General features: G+C 45.1%; 1 protein-coding gene across 1 annotated transcript in view; it reads right to left on the bottom strand.

Moving 5' to 3' along the window:
• The window catches only part of GEFmeso (Guanine nucleotide exchange factor in mesoderm), a 380,310-nt gene extending 360,666 nt beyond the window's left edge, over positions 1-19,644 (bottom strand). Inside the window, exons 1-2 of the mRNA XM_070521522.1 lie at positions 19,393-19,644; positions 17,950-18,284 (exon numbers count right to left, since the gene is read on the bottom strand). The gene's annotated coding sequence lies outside the window, so the exon portion shown is untranslated. The remainder of the gene's footprint in view (positions 1-17,949; positions 18,285-19,392) is intronic.
• Positions 19,645-19,863: the final 219 nt, after the last annotated feature.

Here is a 19,863-nt window from a genome sequence, read left to right as displayed (position 1 = left end):
AAGCACGTCCTGTGTGCACGATACGCGCGACTGAGCGGAACAGTGCCCTCCGATAGCGAGCTCCTTTCTTTCACCCAAAGAGGTGGCGGAGCTTGTCCTTGAAGGCACCCCAGCTCGTCCTCGCCAGTCCGGAAACAGACACGCGGTGTAGAATATCACGTTTGCGAACATCATGGTATACGGTCCCAGCCGTTGTTCTCGCTAACACGCTCATACATGCTGACCTCAGCTTCAACATTATCTTGACTGGAGAACATGCCACAGCCGCGGGCATCGGTAACCGTGGCGTACGTTGTTGTTGGAGCCGCCGCGGTGTAGATGCAGACGATCAGCCATGGTGGAAAGCTGGACGGTGCGGCCGCTGCGGAGCTCCGTGGCGGGGAACCTCCATCAAAATGTGACACGAACATCGCTTATCAAGAAGAAGACGGCATCAGGAACCTGCCGCTTCACCAAGATAACTTCCTGCGTTACATTGACCCAGAAATGAGGCCGAAAATTGCACGACCACTTCCTCGACACTTAGACACACCATCGCCTTCGACTGAACGTGGCATACACGAATCTGTACCGCATAGGGCTTACCACTAACCCATCCTGTGATAACTATCGCAACATAGAGACAATGGAGCACATATTGCTAGAATGCCCCGCGTACCGCGACGAGAGAAGTTTTTGAGCAACAAAAGGACATGATTTGCCATGAACCGTTAACGTTACCGAGCATCTTAGGTCTAACGGCCGGCCCTTCAAAACAGCGACGGGTTTTGGATTTATTGTTCAAATACCTTTCAGAAATTGGCCTAATAGGAAAGCCTTAAAGATTGCACACTTCATACACAAAAGCCTAAATTTACCCGCCATGTCACCTGTAAATATAAGTATCAGGTCCACTCGGACATTTCATATTTATTTTTATTCTCTTTTTCTCCCACTCTCCTCTGGAATCTTTCAATCCCATTGCGCATCCCTATACAGAGTAGCATGGTAGCGGTTATATACGCGCCGACAAAATTCTCTGTTTTTCTAATAAAGAGCCCTCTTTCTCTCTCTCTCTCTTACACGAACGATGGATTGAACACTAAAGGCTATTTCCGAAGTATATTTACTAAAACGGCTGCAGCGCTGGCCAGCTCAGCCACAGCTCGCTTGCTTGCTTGTTCCGCCCAATTCTTGGCCGATCCCCCACGGAGGGCACGTGCCATTTGTACAGATAATCATCATCATCATCTTGCATTGTCTGCTAGTAGCACTATGTCGTCCGCGTACGTCGCTCCGGGGACCTTCTGTCGCTTAATCTGTCTATTTAATAATAATAATAATAATAATAATAATAATAATAATAATAATAATAATAATAATAATAATAATAATAATAATAATAATAATAATAATAATCCTTTCTTTCACTCATGAAGTGAGGGAGTGCGGGAAGAAAAGCGGACAAGTCAGCTTGACTAGTTCCCAGTGCCCTGGAGTACAAAATACAAGAGACAGAATACTTTTGGAATGGCAACATAAAAACCACAAACAAATAGTAATAGTAATGTACGCTAAACGTAGGATAAATAAGACCCATGTAGGTTAAATATACCCCAATTCGCTGTTTTCCAGTCTTTCTATGCCCTGAACACAAAGCGTGAATATCAATGGCGACAGAGGACATCCTTGCTTCAGTCCTTGGTGAATTTCCACTACTTGATTACATTTTCGGCCTTAATTTACAATTTCTGACCGGTTGTATCTGTATACCTCCCTCAACAGCTCCACAAAATTGTCATCAACGCCTTCGTCCCTGAGAATACCCCAAAACAATTCCCAGTCTACGTTGTCGTAGGCTCCACTAATATCCAGGAACGCTATCCATAAAGGTCTGCTCGGAGCTACTGAAATATCTATGCACTGAGTTAGTACAAACATGTTATCCTCTAAGCTTCTGCCTGATCTGAAGTCATTTTGTTTGCCCCAGTACATCATTTTCTCCCCCCACTTCGATAGTTCCAATATTATTGCTTGCATACAATTCTACATATCACCGACGTTACTGTAACTGGCCTGTACGAGCTACTCTTATCCTTCTCACCTTTGCCTTTGTAGATGAGGCTCATCTTACTTTCACGCCATCCAACCGAAATTTTTTTCGTTCCAATCAACTGTGCAATGGCATAAGTCAGCAGTGCCCTGGTGTTTGTACCGAGTATTTTTATTACAGGTATTGGGATTACATCAGGCTTTGGAGCCGTATTATTAGGGACATTTGTTCCTGCCATTTTCCAGTAAAAGCTGCATAGGCGCCGACTACCGGGGGGGGGGGGGGGGGGAGGGCAGTTGCCTCCAGGGCCCGAGTCCCCTCCGGAGTTTTCCAGGGGGGGCTGAGACTCCCCCCCCCCCGGAGTGTTTGAAGCGTTTCTCAGCGAAGTCCCGCTGTCACGTCTTTCACTTCTGTGGTATCAGCAAGATGGGGCACCAGCACACAGCAGCAGCCGAGCACGAAACTGGCTGGATGCCACTTTTCATGTGCAATACATTGGAAGGCACGGGCCTGTAAGTTGGCCGTATAGGTCACTGAAATCGAGTGGAGAGGTCATGCCTCTCTCCACTCGATTTGTTTCTTTCAGGTTATGTGAAATATCGTGCTTACATGGTCGAGACTGACGTCAGATTAGTCCAAGGCAAGGATAACGAATGTCTGCCGTAGAATTCCGGTATCGGTCATCAAGAAAGCCACAGATGTGATAAAACGGACACAGCACTGCGTAGCTGCAGAAAAGAAGACCTATTGGGACACGTCCCCTAGGCTGGTGTTCAACGGAGCTTACGAATTCATAGATTTGAAGGGCCCACTGAAATGTGACGTGTCTTTTTTTCTTTTTTGTCCAGACATCCTGCGTGCCAATTCGGGCCATTTAGAAGTGTTATATTTACTTTCTTGAACCCATCGCTTTTGCATTTTCTCAAACGTTGGCCGCTTCCCGGTCTGTTTATTTCGGTTTTATTTTTTGACACGAACCAGTTTTTGCAGTACGTATACACTTTCACGAAAAATAAAACGGTCACATTAATTTCGTTTTGGCCCGAAGCAAGTTTCTGGCGCGAAATACAGCTTCGCGCGCACTCTTGGATGCGGTGCGAGCAAAGCCGGGATTTTTAAACATCCTATGCCCATTCCATGGCTTTTCGCGTATCGTGCGTGGCCAGAGCGGCGCTTCGGCCGCGTTATCCGCGTTATGAATAAGCTTTTCTTATCAATGGGATCAGTCGGCCTTCAAAGACGGAGAATAAGTGTGACGTAGAAATGAGAGGGAGGAATAGCTGCGAAGCCGCGAAACCTGTTCTTGGTGCTCCTTCCGTACCATTATCGAGGTGATGTGCTCTCTTCAGGTTCGCGACAGGCAATGCAGTTGCTTTCAATCAGCTTATTCCAGGGCGCTGCTTTATGGATGCGGGTGGGAGCGCACTCACGTAATATTTTTCACACTTCGTGAGGCTTTTTTTTTGCCAGTCAGAAAAAATGTACGCAATTAGTACGTCGCTGAAAACACCACAGTTAGATGTCATTTTGGGGTGCCTACAAATGTCTCATTGATGAAAATTAGGACAGTACTTCTTGAGTTAGATATTTAATTGCAGTTACCGAATTGAATCTCAGTAACAAAATAATTACTGGCGGCTACTCCACTGTACTCGAAACAATATGCACTAGGTTTCCTTCGAGTAACGCAACTGCTCTTTCTCTAAGTCTTGCTTCATGAAAGTTGGGGAACACTGTGCAATTAGCTTAGTAACCGAAATGAGGCCAAGCAGGACTTAATCGAAATCAGAATCAACAGCAGTCATGCGCAGAAGCGCTTATACTCGGACTCACAGAACAAGAAAAAAGAGAAAGAGAGAGAGAGAGAGGCTGCAGTTTCGCCGGAAAGGCGCGAAGCAGTATTAGTGATAGGCAAGTACGCGATAATTAAACTAAGAAAGGTTACACCAGCGAGTTTCAACGTTGTGCTGAACGCGGTACCGTTCAGTTGTATTTTCTTGTCGGTTTTCAAGTGTGAATTTCCCGATGCATTTTGAAAGTTTATCTTACCTTGCTTATTAAATTTGACAGAGCAAAAGTGTAGGCTGTCGTAATGAATTTGCTACGATAGCAAATTGAATAACAGCGTCGTTAATTTGTTTTCGTATATCACATGCACGTTAAGTTGCACCTCTTCTCTGGGGAATTTTTTGTTCTTGCACAGAAACCAATAAACATTGAATATGTTGCAGACTTTGTATACTTACTGCACCTGTATTAACATTCGATTTGAAAGGTAATTAACTCTAAAGCTAGTAAATTAAGTACATTGGTCCCTTGCAGTGGCGTAGCCAGAAATTTCGTTAGGGGAGAGGGAGGGGGGGCTCACATTGCAGCTCGGTCTCCTCCTTAAGAGGAAGCTCTTGCTCGGGTGCTCGTATCTAAATACATGTAGAAGGAGAATTCGTTTTTTTCGGCAACCAATGCACCAAATTTGACGAGGTTTGTTGCATTTAAAAGAAAAACTTTAATTCTAGTGACTGCTGTTTCGAATTTTTCGTTTAGGTCGTCAATTGTTTATTGAAAATTCACCAAAATCGCAAATTTTCAGAAATCTAAACTATCAAGTTTAAAGCTATGTAACTCAGCAATGAAAAATGATATCACAATTTTGTGAATTGCACCCAATAGTAAATCTACAGCGGACAAAATTCTATGTTACACGTGAATCTCAAGAAATTTAGCATTATGTAAATACGGCTTTCGCAGAATCTTTGTACACAACGTAACCAATTCACGTAAGATACGAATTCACAAACCAAATTTGTCCGCTTTGACTGTTATAATAGGTGCCGTTTACTGAACAGCGACATGTGTGCTTGATGCAGATCTATTAGTTTGTAAACGTCGTGCTTCTATGTTTTTTTTTTTTAACTTTCGAGTTTTTCAACATATTTAAACACTCTTAAAGCCCTAAATAGAAATTCCGCTTCCAACAGACACTAGAGTTTAACTTTCTCTCTCAAATGCAACAAATTTACTTAAGAGCGATCCAGGGTTATCACTGAAAAGCGTTTCTGCGTTTTACATGTATTTGAATAGGCCCCGTCGGAGTTGGGCGCGAGCTAAAGCTAAACCACCCTTCGGGCTTGGTGAAATAACATAGTCCGCAGGTAGCATACGCTGTTGTGAACATCTCAGACAAGTTCTGGTGTCGCACGCAGGCCGTGGAGCTCGCAAGCGGAGCGCGAAGTCACCTTTTTCTCAAACGCTCTCGTTTCAAAAACCCCATGATCATCGCTCTTTTCTGTGTGCTTTATTTCGCCATAAAGCACACTCCAATGCGCGGCTGCTGTTGGTCGCTGCACTCGGCTACACCACGGCCGCCGCGAGGTGCCGCCACGATTCCAGTGGCTCAGCGCACTGCGGCTCTCTGAGGACAGCCGCGTTTGGCAGCGGCATAGGCACCAAATCGGAAATTTGAACTGCGCGCCACGGTGACGTCTACGCCGTAGCTTTCGCAGTGCAAGGCATTGGAGGAGGAAGGGGAGCACAGCTGAGGCCGCGTTTGGTTGCCGATAACTCCGCTTCTGCTGAATGCATTGAAGTACTTTTTGCGGCAAAGTGGATCTGAAATAGCTTATCTTCGCTTCAAATGTCTTTCTCCACTTCGCTAAAAAGTGGTTTTGGGCCCCTTTAAACAATTTGTCTGGGAATCAAATACATGAATAATAACTGCATTGTCACTGCTAAAGATGCTGCAAACGAATTCTTGAATGCTACGCAACTGTCAAAACAAGTAAAATTCATAAAAGAATATACTTGTATGTGCCAAAAATTGTGCCCAAAATAACAGATATCAATACTTCCATGTTTTTTTCTCTATTTAATAGGTAAATAAAATATCACACGAACATTAGAACTATATCAGTTCCTAACCAGCAAGGCAGTGCACGCCGCTGATATGAAAAATGTAAAGGTCATGAAATTAACAAGCTGAGGAGAAATATTGTAATGAAACTTTGTCATTCAAGAACCTTGTTTAGATTTTTGTACATATGCAACGGCCAATGAAAAATCTCTATGACGCTGTCATTTGCTCCGATGTATTATGCAGGAGCAGCTGTCACCGGTCATGTATCGTGAGTAATTGTACCAAAATTATAGCCGCAACAAAGAGCACTTATAAAAAACAGGAGTTCTGCAAAATAAACGAGGGCGAGTCAAATGAAAGTCAGCCAATGCGAATATATAACAAACGGGGTACCTTGTTTAAAAGTAGATTCCATGATCATTTAGACATTTGTCCCGTTGTCTAACGAGTCGCGTGATTCCCGTCTCTTTAACTTCTTTGGGTTGCTGCTTCAAAATGTCTGCAACTGACTCTTTGACGTCATCGTCCGACACGAATCTGGTTCGCTTGAGCTGTTTTTTCAAATGCTACAAAAAGTGGAAGTCGCAAGGTGACAGGTCTGGGTTGTTTGGCTGATGTTGCAGCGTTTCCCACTTGAACATTGCCAGTTTTGTATTAACTACATCAGCGACGTGGGGATGGCATTGTCGTGGAACAAGATGACCCCATTCGTCAATTTTCCACGTAGTTTGTACTTGATTGCGACACGCAGCCGATCTGGCGTTTTACAATAACGAAACAAATTGATAGTCTCTCAAGATTTAGCTAATTCTTTCAGTAATGGCCCCTGACGAAGTGGCGGCCTTTCCTTTCTTGGGGGTGGTGAATTTGAATGTTTCCACTAAGTTTTGCTGTCGTGTTTTAGGCTCGTAGAAGTGGCACCATGGTTTGTCCCCGATCACAATTAGGGACAGGAAGTCGTCACCCTTATTATAATAAGGGATCAGATGAGTCAAGGCAGCGCTTAACTTCTCCGTCTTCTGGCGGTAGTTCAAAATTTTGGGCAACCATTGCGCACACAAGAGCGGATAACCGAGATGCTCATGAATTATGCCGTGAACCGAACCGTGACACCACACTGCTCAACTCCTAGAGCGTCCATTATGTCGAGCAACCACGTTCAACCCAGTGTATGAGAGCATTAAACAACCTCGATACTCACACCTGCGCGTCACTTTTGTAATAGAGAGATGCCTCTGTGTCACGTACATGCCTCGCAGATAATGGACCGAACAATTATTGAGCGGGGTGGGTTGGCTCACTTTAATTTTACTCCCCTTCGTACAACAGAAATGCGAAGATACAATGGAATATACAAATGCGAAGATACAGCTTGATAAAAGGCAAAAGTGTGTCACTGGAAACAAAGTTCACTGCACGTATACACGAAACCCCGCAACAAAATATTTAAATATACGTTTAAGTCTCCAATAAATCTACGTATCTAAGTAAAGTCACTGCATACAATGCGTCAAACAAGGCAAATAAACATGTTGCGCAATCAGAGATTCACAGAATCCTAGATCCCACCCCCATTCCAGCCACTCCCCCCGATGTATCACGCGCGACGGAAGGCGGCGCTCTTGCTAGCCGCTTTTCTCCTTTGCGCACACAAGACAGCCTCACCCATTCCAGTCCCCCCTCCCCGTCCCTACGCTTTCCCTCGCACATAAAGCATGCGGCGCGCGGTCACGATATTATCGCCCTTAGACTTTATCCGAAACACGAGGCCGACGGCGACGGCAGGAATGCGCCTGGAGTGTCCATATAATTGCTATCGCAATACTATATTGTCACGTGGAGTGACGTATAATAAGACTATCCGGCAACTGAAGCGTCCCGTGACCCATTACTGTCCGCAAAAGAAGTAACAAAATCGAACTTTCACCATACGACAATTCGCTGCGCCACAACAATGTCTTTTTTCTTTTGTGGGGCCGGGGCACCGAAATGAAAAAGCGCAAAGTATGTTGGCCACTATCGAATGCCTTCTTAGGGCCCCTAATGTAGCTACCGAAAGAATAGCGAAGAAAACGTGAGACGCTTGGTTCACCGAGAACCATACGCATACTGCTCGGTATCCTACACTGGCGAGATAAGACTTTCCGGAGAGGTTGCGCTCAAGCGAACGCGGTGCAATTCGTCGAGTCCCCACAGTAATGGCGGCGAGCGACGATAGTTTCTTTTTCTCGTTTTTTCTAGCCAGAAAGTTCCCAAAACTCTGCCAGGCGAAAATCCACTAGGCCAGAGAAAAACGAACGCACACCGAAGTGCGCCGCGCGGCGGTCGGAGCAATACGAGAGAAACGCAGGCGCTCTGGCTGCATCTGGGAGCCCGCGGGTAGCGAGGACAAAAAATTGGAGAGGCTCCATCTGTCCTGGCGAATAAAAGTCAAAGTAGAAGAAATAAATAAGAACGTAGTTACCTTGGCTGGCTTTAGTGTCTTGACATGGATGCTTTGGCGTAGGGGAAAAAAATGTTGATATTTCTTTATGTGACATGACGGCACAAATGAACTACCACAACGCTTCGTCTCTTCGGACCTCGCTGCGTGCTTTGTCAACTTGTCTGCTAGTGTGTTGATTTGGCTTCTCTCGTTGTATGTTCCGATGAAAGACTTTAGAAAAGTGAGTAGACCTTTGGCGTCAAATGGTTATCACAACATTAAACCCACAAAGTTGCGCAATTGAAGATCTAAAGCAACTTTGTAAATGTCAATGCACCTTTCACATCAAGAGTTTATGAGATTTATACCCATAAAATTCGGTATTGACCTTCATGTGCCCCACAGATTCCGAGGCCTCCCCGCGATGCCGCGACAAGCCCGTTCGCCATCAAAACGCCCATTAAACTTTGTGCTCGGATGTGGCTGCTTGCGTTATGTGAATCCCAGTGCACGGGCGCTGCCGCGAAATCCAGCCCGAGTTCGCAAGGTTCGCGCTGAAATTTCTTTTCGAGCGTGAAAAATACATTCTAGAGAAAATTCAGAATGATTTCCGGCAACGCGGATTGTTTGGGTGGGTGGTGCATGAACAGAACGAAAAAATTTCGAGGGGGGGGGGGGCTGAAGCCCCATAAGCCACCCGCCCCCCCCCCACCTGGCTACGCCCCTGCCTGCTATTCCTAGAGCCTATACCATATCTCGCCCCCCCCCCCCCCCTGGCTTGTCTCCAGCCTGCTTCTTGCCTACCCGGGCATTGAAGTCACCCAACAGTATAGTGTATTTTATTTTGATTTTATCCATCGCCGATTCCACGTCTCAATAGAAGCTTTGGACTTCCTGATCATCATGACTGGATGTAGGGGCGTAGACCTGTACGCCTTTCAATTTGTACCTCTTATTAAGTTTCACGACAAGACCTGCCACCATCTCGTTAATGCTATAGAATTCCTGTATGTTATTAGTTATATCCTTATCAATCAGGAATGCGACTCCTACTTCTCGCATCTCCGCTAAGCCCCGGTAGCACAGGACGTGCCCGTTTTTTAGCACTCTATGTGTTTCTTTTGGCCTCCTAACCTCACTAGACTCGCCTCACTAGATAACGTTCCAGAGTTAAATGTTGCCAGGTTCAGATTCCAATGGCGGCCTCTCCGGACCCAGAGATTCTTAGCACCATCCGCTGCGTCACAGGTCTGACCACTGCCGTGGTCAGTTGCTTCGCAGCTGCTGGGGACTGAGGGTCGGGGTTTGATTGTTGTATTCATATAGCAGGTTGTGGCCAAGTACTGCACCAGGGTGGCCAATCCTGCTCTGGTGAGGGAGTGCATTACCGGTTCTGGTCACCGGGATCAGGCCGAACTCCAGGCCTGTTTATGCAATTTTATCAACACGCGCATTTTTTAATCCGGTATAAAATTGCGCAGCACCGGGGTTCGAACCACGGTCCTCTTGCACGCGAAGCGGATACGCCACCGCTGCCACCCTTATGCTTGCTTATGTAAAATTCAACACAAATCGAAAGCAAAGGGCATAATTGTAAGACAACCATATTTTGTGATAATTCGAGTGTGTAAAGATTCATTAAATCAATATGTATTGTTCAACAGCACTGCACAAATAAGCATATCCAAGTATAGCAAGTACTCTGTCAAGAAACTAGTTCTACAGATGTATAAATGTAAGGACATGAATGCTCATACTATGTAGCACGCACAGCACAAAGAAAACCTTTTTCAAGAGTTGTCCCTTCTGGCAGATAAGAGTGGGCCATAAGCTGCAGAAACCTTATTGCAGGGCATTGTGTAATACCGCCTATGGAAGAATTGAGAGAGTGAAGAGGCTTTTAACAGCAGTACCTCATGCTATTCACATAAGAGGAACGATAAGCAAAAAAAAATTCTGGTAGAGCCCTTAAGTTAAACAGCAACTTTTTGAAAGACAGAACATTCCAGGTGAGAGTTCGAGGTACATTTGGCGCACCCACACCAACAACATAGGCATACTACAAGAAGTGCTACACCCTATAGTGTACCACACTCTATGGGAAAGCTATCTTATACAGAAATCATGAATGACGCAATAAGCTCTCGACAACAACGCAGATTTTCTTGGCCAGTCTGGCCTCTCGCCTTCTGATAAGTCAGCTTACATTGACATCAGAAAAAAAAAGACTAGGATCAAGAACTACCTCAGACTGCACACTGTGCTCCGCATAGCTGGACAAACATACCCGCAAGTCAACATCCAGAAATCCTCAGCTAGTTTAAGACCATGACGGCAGAGCCAGCACGTGGATGAAACAATTATGCCATGCCTGGGCGCAAATTCTACGCCTGGTGAAAAGAATAATCTTGAAATCATGGGGGGTGGACGAGTGGATACTATGGAAAATCACAGATGCTGTGCTTGTGTCCAATGTATTCTACGGTATGAATTACCAGCAGCGCACAAAAAAGACAACTCATCGAATACAGGCATCGGGTAATAACTGGTCTTTCCGACTTTATCATGCTTGGAGACCTCTATGAGAAAGAGCAAACGAACAAGCACCTAGACAGAGTAGAGTTGCAGCCTGCAGCACGACTTCTTTACCTCAAGCACTCAGAACCTGGTTCAAAGATACTATGCCAGCTAGCATATCAGATGCAAAGACGACTACCCCTCCCTTCAAAAACAACTTCGGCAGCAGCTGAACTTGAAACACAACAGGCCCATACCGTGAAATATGGGGGCAAATAATTAAGCCAGGAGACTATGCTACTGCCAAACACACAGAGGAGGTTGCTAATCATAAATATGCAAGCAAACATCAGTCACAAATAGTACACTGATGTGGCAATAGCAGTGTAACAGTAGTATGACACTACATAAAACTAAACCCCCTGTAAGTGAGTACCATTCCAGGTCATCCTACACCTAGAAAAGCTGAACTGAAAGCAAGCAAAGCAGCACTTGCAGTGCATATTACACCCTGCACGGATTCACCAGAAACTGTCTGCGCCTACACATCAGACGAGATTATCGGGAAAATCAGGAGGTTGACACGCGACAAGCAAGCACATGGCCAAAAATTTAATTACAGGATACATAGCCATGCAAATATTCCAGGACACAAGCGGGCTCATAAGCCCGACATAAGAACTGAAAACTGGACGAGTTGGTGTGTATTCATTATTAACTAAAGCGCAACAGATAGACAACGGACAAGAACGAAGCGCTCAGTGTGTTCAGTTCGTTCCTGTCCATCGTATTTCTGTTGCACTATAGTAAATGATTGTCGTGTTCATATAGGAGGTTGTGGCCAAGTACTGCACCAGGGTGGCCAATCCTGCTCTGGTGAGGGAGTGCGTTACCGGTTCTGGTCACCGGGATCAGGCCACACTCCAGGCCTGTTTGTGGAATTTCATCAACACGCGGATTTTTTTTTCCGGTGGAAAATTGCCGGCACCGGGATTCGAACCACGGACCTCTTGCACGCGAGGCGGGTGTTCCACCTCTACGCCACCGCTGCACCACTACGGAATTTCGGAATTACCACCACCGCTGCATTACGGAATCAGGGTGTAGACGAGCCGTATGTAAAAATACTGAAAGATATCTATAGCGGCTCCACAGCCACCGTAGTCCTCCATAAAGCAAGCAACAAAATCCCAATAAAGAAAGGCGTCAGGCAGGGAGATACGATATCTCCAATGCTATTCACAGCGTGCTTACAGGATGTATTCAGAGACCTGGATTGGGAAGAATTGGGGATAAAAGTTAGTGGAGAATACCTTAGTAACTTGCGATTCGCGGATGATATTGCCTTGCTTAGTAACTCAGGGGACCAATTGCAATGCATGCTCACTGACCTGGAGAGGCAAAGCAGAAGAGTGGGTCTAAAAATTTATCTGCAGAAAACTAAAGTAATGCTTAACAGTCTCGGTAGAGAACAGCAATTTACAATAGGCAGCGAGGCACTGGAAGTCGTAAGGGAATACATCTACTTAGGGCAGGTAGTGGCGGCGGATCCGGATCATGAGACGGAAATAATCAGAAGAATAAGAATGGGCTGGGTAGCATTTGGCAGGCATTCTCAGATCATGAACAGCAGGTTGCCATTATCCCTCAAGAGAAAAGTATATAATAGCTGTGTCTTACCAGTACTCACCTACGGGGCAGAAACCTGGAGGCTTACGAAAAGGGTTCTACTCAAATTGAGGACGACGCAACGAGCTATGGAAAGAAGAATGATAGGTGTAACGTTAAGGGATAAAAAAAGAGCAGATTGGGTGAGGGAACAAACGCGAGTTAATGACATCTTAGTTGAAATCAAGAAAAAGAAATGGGCATGGGCAGGACATGTAATGAGGAGCGAAGATAACCGATGGTCATTAAGGGTTACGGACTGGATCCCAAGGGAAGGGAAGCGTTGCAGGGGGCGGCAGAAAGTTAGGTGGGCGGAGGAGATTGAGAAGTTTGCAGGCACGGCATGGCCACAATTAGTACATGACCGGGGTTGTTGGAGAAGTATGGGAGAGGCCTTTGCCCTGCAGTGGGCTTAACCAGGCTGATGATGATGATGATGATGATGATGATGATGATGATGATGATAGTAAATGAATTCACGAGGCTGCACAGGAGAATAATGATACCTCCGCCCAAGGGCCCGATTTCACATCCAAATCCATGTGTGCACACGCACACACACGCAAATGTTGCAAGGGTGAATAGCATGAAGCAGTATCAACAGGATGACACTAGAGATGGCTGATGACTACCTTTTAACTAAGGTTCATTGTAAAAATGTGGCGAGTTATACAAATTATTAGATAAAAGGACATCTTTGAAGGCTAGATAGAAATTGCTGCTTGATGCAGCCAAACAAATAAATATGCTACACAAAGAAAATAGAGAAAATTCAAGCGCTGGGAAAAAAATCGTTACAATTGCCAATCCTGCATGACAGCACCTTTCAAGAAACGCTGTTCCTATTCCAATAGACAGACTGACAGCTTGCTTATGCAAGCACACTCTTCCAGCTCCATGTCATTGGAAAAGAAAACTAGTTTCTTGGAAGGTAGCTACATGCACACGTGGTGATCACAATGTTTTTTTTTCCTGGACTTGTATATCTATTCCTGGACTTGTATATTTATATGCATTTTCTCCCTTTCCAGTTTTTATGTTTGGCTTCATCATGCTCTAGTTTTTATCAGGTTTTATAGCTTTACTACTTTCTGGTAACCTTTATAGATCACTGCATTTTCACAATAAACCTTTTGATTAGAAGTTAGCGTACCCTGTTCTCACTGCATCACACTATACATTATTACTACATGGGCCAAATAAAAGATTTTATAAGGTACACAGAAGTATCATAAGGGCCATTAAAGTGACTTGTTGCAGTCTAAAAAAAGTAAAGAATAGCCTGGCTGCAAACGGCACCAGCGAGCACATAGGACGAAGAAGAAAATTGAGATGATCTAACAACCAAAAGTTTAATGTACACACGGAGTAAATGCTGGCTGACAAGCAATAAACCGAACATACACAAAAAGGAGAAGCAAACATTAATGTGTGTTTCCTGACAGGAAATGCATCCATTTATAACGGAGGCCATGCTGACAAGATTCTCCCAGCGTTTTTTAGATCTACAGCTTCCATAATTTCTCTAGGCAGCCGAGCTGCACAGAATGCTGGCTTCTTCCTTTACAATGCACGCTCATATGTCGAGAGTGCATTGTAGAGGAAGAAGCTAACATTCTGTGGAGATCGACATCCTAGAGAAATTATGAAACCTGTAGATGCAAAGACCCTGGAAGAATCTTGTGTCACCATGGGCTCTGTTACATTTTCAGAGATGGATACATTTCCTGTTGGGATCTGTATTGGAACACATCAGTTTTTGCTTCTGCTTCTTGTGTAACTCCGATTTATCGCTTGTCAACCAGCATTTAGTTGGCATGTTCAATAAACTTTTATTTGTTAGTACGCCTCATGATCGTCTTCGTCTCTAGCAGAAAGGTGTTCATTCTCTTTACAGCGAAGCTGTATGTGCCTAGGCGAAACACCCGTGGTCCGATCACAAAAACCCTAGTGTGAAGGTGTGAGACATTGCATTCATCTTACATGACGGAAGCAGAAATTTCTTGTTGAGAAGACATAGAAATGCTTATGCATTTAAAACGTATACATTTATCTACGTATTATTACAGGGAAGCTTCTGATGCAGAGGGGGACGGGGTCAAGACAAGATCATGATGTCATAATTATCTCGCAGCAAAGGTTAGGCTGCACCGGTAGTGACGTCACTTCTCTCTTGCAGCAGAGCGCGCGTGCAGCAGTCTCTCTCCGACTTCCCAATAGGTTCAAAAATGTGTCCCTCTTTTTAATTAAATGAAATGTGCAGTCCCGGTGTGTCACTTGGTACTTGGTAACTACAGTTCATAAACAAGTCATAAATAATATGATTAACGCGTTACAAAACACGAATGCGTAATTCAGAAAGACTGATGGACCCGCTGGATTAACACAATGAACCACTCATTGCACTTTCCATGATGGTGATCTTGTCATAAACCCAAGCCAAACGTGTGCGTAACCTCATTAAGGAACACAGATATAACCAATAATATAGAAAGACTAATAAACCGTTGGAGTTAACCCAGCGATAAACAGCGGGGCCGCACATTTCAGCTTCGCTGGTTTACCATCTGTACAGGGTGCATGGGCAGTAATTTTTTCTGTTATTGTTTGTTAAGTATTGTATAATGTTGTGCCAGTAAAACACGTTGGGCTAGTTGGTGCATTGTATTGGTGCTGCTTTTTTCTTAATGCTGTGCCCTTCTTCCTTTTGTAACTACTTTATTCCCCTTCACCTAACACACCAACCTTGCAGCCTGCGAGGCATATAAATAAATAAGTACATAAGCACATGTCATTCACTCATCTGCATACGCCTCGCGCCATTCCTTGCTCAACAAACGTCACTGTGTTAATGTCTCGCAGTGTCCATCTATATTAACTGCCGTTTGCATTTCGGTATAATTTGTGAACAGTGTGATGTATAAAGATTACGTGACATTAAAGTTGTGACCTATGCAGTGCATTAGCAAACCTTGCAAAAAATGACATGTTGGATTGTTGAAAATGTATATATCCCAGTTACTTTAACAGCATTTAATTGATCACTTGACAAAAAACTTACCTTCGCATAGATTCTAACACGTACACTGAATCTGCAGTTTCTTTTTTTTTTTTGCTTATTAATGTGGTCGTTACTGCATGGCCACATTGCAGATTTGAAAACAAAGCTCAACAATATAAGAATATGCGTAGATCACTGCGATTGCAACACCAGAAATTCATACAAACATGCACACTATAGGATGCGGACAAACGCTCAGGACAAACGCCAGAATGTTTGCATCCTGATACTTATGAAAGTTAACAGTTTCATTCCATGGCTGTCAATGAGAGCGAGAAAGAAAACTTAATTGTGTTCGTGGAACAAAAACGCATTGATAAGCTTGGAGATATAATCATTCTTTAACACTTTAGAAATGAATAATTATAGCTTGCTATCGACATTGAAGCAGCTTTTCGACAGCAAGAAAAGGAATCGGTTTTTCCAGCTCTGATCATGGAATTGCAGGCAATGCAAGCAGGCATAAAATTCTGTCAATATAATCTGTTTAGGAATACCAAATTGGAAGAAACATTGAGACTTTCATTTGTACTTTCTCTGGCTGAGCAATCTAGTTTTATATGACTCCCATAAGCATGTCGTAACAATGTTGATCTAATACAGGTTAAATGCATGACTAGCTTAAGAAATCTGGATGATTGCTATAAATTACAGTGAAGAAGCTATAATATCTAATAACATTAATAATATAATAATAATATTTATTTACACGAGACAGGCTAACCGTGAGTGGCGTGCGAGGCTGAACAGAAAGCTGAAAAACCCTACGGCAAGTGCGCCTGCCGTGGGCCTAGGATCCTGCATTATGGATAGCGCGTATTTATATAGTCTTCTTGTTAAAAGTTCAGATTATACTAACAGCACGAGACACAGCACAACAAAGTGGACGAGAAACGTGTCTTTTAGAATGCTATGTTACAACGTACAGGTTTCAACAAAAGTGACGGTAACGGCTCAAAACATTAGATGCGCCGGCTTTTGCGCCTTTAGAAATATTTAGAGAGGACTCCCATATCCACAGCACACGCACGGCGATGGGCGAACCAGGCTAGCGCTAAGGTTGAATTTCACAACACAATTTTCATTCCACATCCAGTAATCACACAGATCATTTGCGGCTTCGCTCAGGAGCACACGTGGGCTTCGGAGTGGTGCTTGTTGTTGCGTTTGGCGCGAGTATATGGCTAAGAGCAGGCACCGCATATGCGCAATCAGGAGCAATACACACATCATTTCTCCAGAAGCTGGCGCCGAGCACGGGTAGCGCGAGGATCTTGTTGGGCTGACACGACGACTTCGTGGCAGCCGAATTCCGAATACTGCATATTCGGCGAGGGTGGCTACATGAACTTGTAGATAGGTCATCTTGTAGATTGTTGTAGCGCAGGCAGAACGAAACGGGCATAGAAGGCAGATGATACAGCACACAGCGCTGAACCATCTGCGAACAGCTGTTTACCTGCGCCATGTCGCACTGAACTTCAGAAACCGCCGTTGCGCTCTCCAAAACAAATCTCAACTAATACGTCTTTAAATTACTAAACCTGCATATTATTTGCTCCTAATCAAGAAAAGTAAATAATATTATAATGTAAACGTTTTATTCATTACAATAAAAGAATTATGCAGCGTGTGCAACGTAAGCTGGCATTGAGCAACCCTGGGCGTCGCACCAGTCGCATTGTTGAAATCGCAATCATGTGAAATGGGTGCTCTAAAAATCGCATTGCGACGCGTTCGACTGCACCGATTCACGTCGTTCCAGTCACAGCATGTGAGACAGCCTTAACGCCGTAGCAGACGACGCCGCGATCGTCTCGGTAGGGAGCGGCGGGCGAGGAGGAGGCAGCCGCCGAACGCCTTTCCCCCCTGGCTCACGCGCAACAGGCCACGCGTCCGGGCCGCGTTCCACGCCCGCGAGATCGAACCGTGTTCGCCGGCTGACACGCTTTCACTCGTACGCCGAAGGAAGAAACCTGTGTCTGTTCTTGCAAGCACTGCGCACTACTGAACTTACGGCCTCTGCGCGTGATTACACAGCCTGGCAAACACTGAACAATTCTCTCGGACATGAAAAGACGGCCACAACGCTGGAACTGTTCGCCACAGTGCAGCAGTGATCTTCTAATCCTTTACTTACTGTCCTGTATGTTTTGTTCACCATGTAGGTAAACATGCGAAAGCTGTAGTCGCCACTTGTAGCTAGAGTGCTTGTAAAGTGCAGGCCGAACATACGAGTGTTCCCTTTAAAGGTGGACTGCACTTTACATTAGGCAATACTCATTATTACTTTGCTTGGTCAAGGTTCAATAAATATAATACAGAGAATTTCAGTCTACAATTAACGTTTCCAAACATACTGTGAACTAGCGCTTAACCGCATAATAACATACCTGTACATTCTGTGGAACATTCCAGTGGCGTGTCTTCAGTCGCCGTAGAGATGTCAGTCCCTCCTAGGCAGACAGGTGCTCCCGGGTACCTTTAGTCCCTTCTGGAGACTTTAGGTACTCCCTGTTACTGGTTGTGCCTCAACTGCACGTTATCAGCTGGCGACAGCCTGGTTGCGAGGCGGTGCTTGCTTGCAGTCAGCATTGCAGTCTATGAAACGCTGGCTTTCCTGGATTTTTCTGCCGCCGATGCGCAAAAATGCTGGGTACTGCCTTCCACTTGAACTTTTTTCGCCATCGGCTCTTGGTTTCTCATGTTCATCAAGAATGAAATGGTCCTATATTTTGTCCAAGAAGAAAACAAAGAAAAAATGAGGATGGTAATAAACTGCCCTGGGGCACCGCATAAAATATCTAAACTGTAAACAGTCGCAAGGAACCGGGCCAGAAAATTTATGGAAAACAAGCTGAAACAACATATGTACATCCCTGGGACTCAGTTAAAGCACCATTGATAGGAAACCGACTCCTTTTTCTCTGTGGCTGTTTGATGAGCTTGAATGAGATGGCTATATGAATGAAATGAAAACACCCGCGCCTTTTCGTTCACGTCTTTTTTTTTTTTTTTGTCCAGTATGCAGCCATGCCAAGTAGGACTGTACTGCTGACACGTGCATTGCTTATCGTTTCCCGGTGACCGTTTCTCACCGGCTAACTATGCTGTTGCAAGGCTATCGCTTGCGCACTACAACGTGGCAGTATTTTTACTCGATAAAAAGTACACATGCTAACGTCGCGATCAGTATTTTATGCGCAATCTCAGCCGTATTTCAGTTACGAATATTTGGCAGATATTACCGTATCTGCCATTAAGACATCTGATGGCTAAACACTTGGTAATCCATTAAACCCTTCAACAATTTCGCTCCCACTGTGAGCATGGCACGCTCACTTATAATGTATGTACGCTATCTCCAATAGCACTAATTAAAGCGATACGCGCAATCAAGCGCTGCAGCATACTTGACAGGTGTGTACTACGGATCGAATCCCGGCCACGGCGGCCGCATTTCGATGGGGGCGAAATGCGAAAACACCCGTGTGCTTAGATTTAGGCGCACGTTAAAGAACCCCAGGTGGTCAAAATTTCCGGAGTCCTCCACTACGGCGTGCCTCATAATCAGAAAGTGGTTTTGGCACGTAAAACCCCAAATATTATTTTTATTTTTTTTTTCAACCGCGCCGCCAATACCGAATGAAACGGTAGCTGTATAACAGAGCGAGCGGAACATCTCAGTCGAAACCACGTGTACTAACTCTATCGTTTTCAAAAGCTCTAAACAGCGCGAGGTGCGCGAACCGGACCAGTAAAGTTTAGCGGTCACACGCAGGTACAGGCGCTTGAAAGCAATAACTGTCCAGCAAAATGCGCGTAAAAGAACTGACCTCTTCGAAGGCGCGAAGTTACTGCGGTCAATTCTGTGCAGCCACGCAGAACGTCGATCCCGGTCGTCCTTTACGCGCGGAATGCCGAAAAAATGCGTTTCCGGGTTCCGTTTGGTTGCTACACGCGAAGGCGCAGCCACCAGGAGTAATATTACGGTAACGCCAGAGACAAAGTGCTCTCGCCAGCTACCAAGTGCACGCACTCTGTCCGCGTTGCGTCTGCTTCGTGTCCGACGTACCTACTGAAGGCGCTTGGAAGGGCTATGGTGGCAAGAGGCCACGTGACACGAGTGGCCCAATCACCGGCGGCCGCGTCAGGTGGCGACGCGCGGGAAACAAACGCGATACTGTGATTTTTTTTCCAGAGGCGCCCCCGCTGCCGAGGGTGCGCGGAGGCGAGCGCCATCCGTTGATGCTTCACGGTGTCTTGCTCTGGTTCCCTCCTCGCGCTCTCTTCGCTCTCGCCGTCTT

The sequence above is a fragment of the Dermacentor albipictus genome, chromosome 7, assembly GCF_038994185.2.
Source record: "Dermacentor albipictus isolate Rhodes 1998 colony chromosome 7, USDA_Dalb.pri_finalv2, whole genome shotgun sequence".
Lineage (NCBI taxonomy): Eukaryota > Metazoa > Arthropoda > Arachnida > Ixodida > Ixodidae > Dermacentor > Dermacentor albipictus.
Note: the sequence above shows the minus strand (reverse complement) of the source record. Positions and strands in the feature narration are given on the sequence as shown.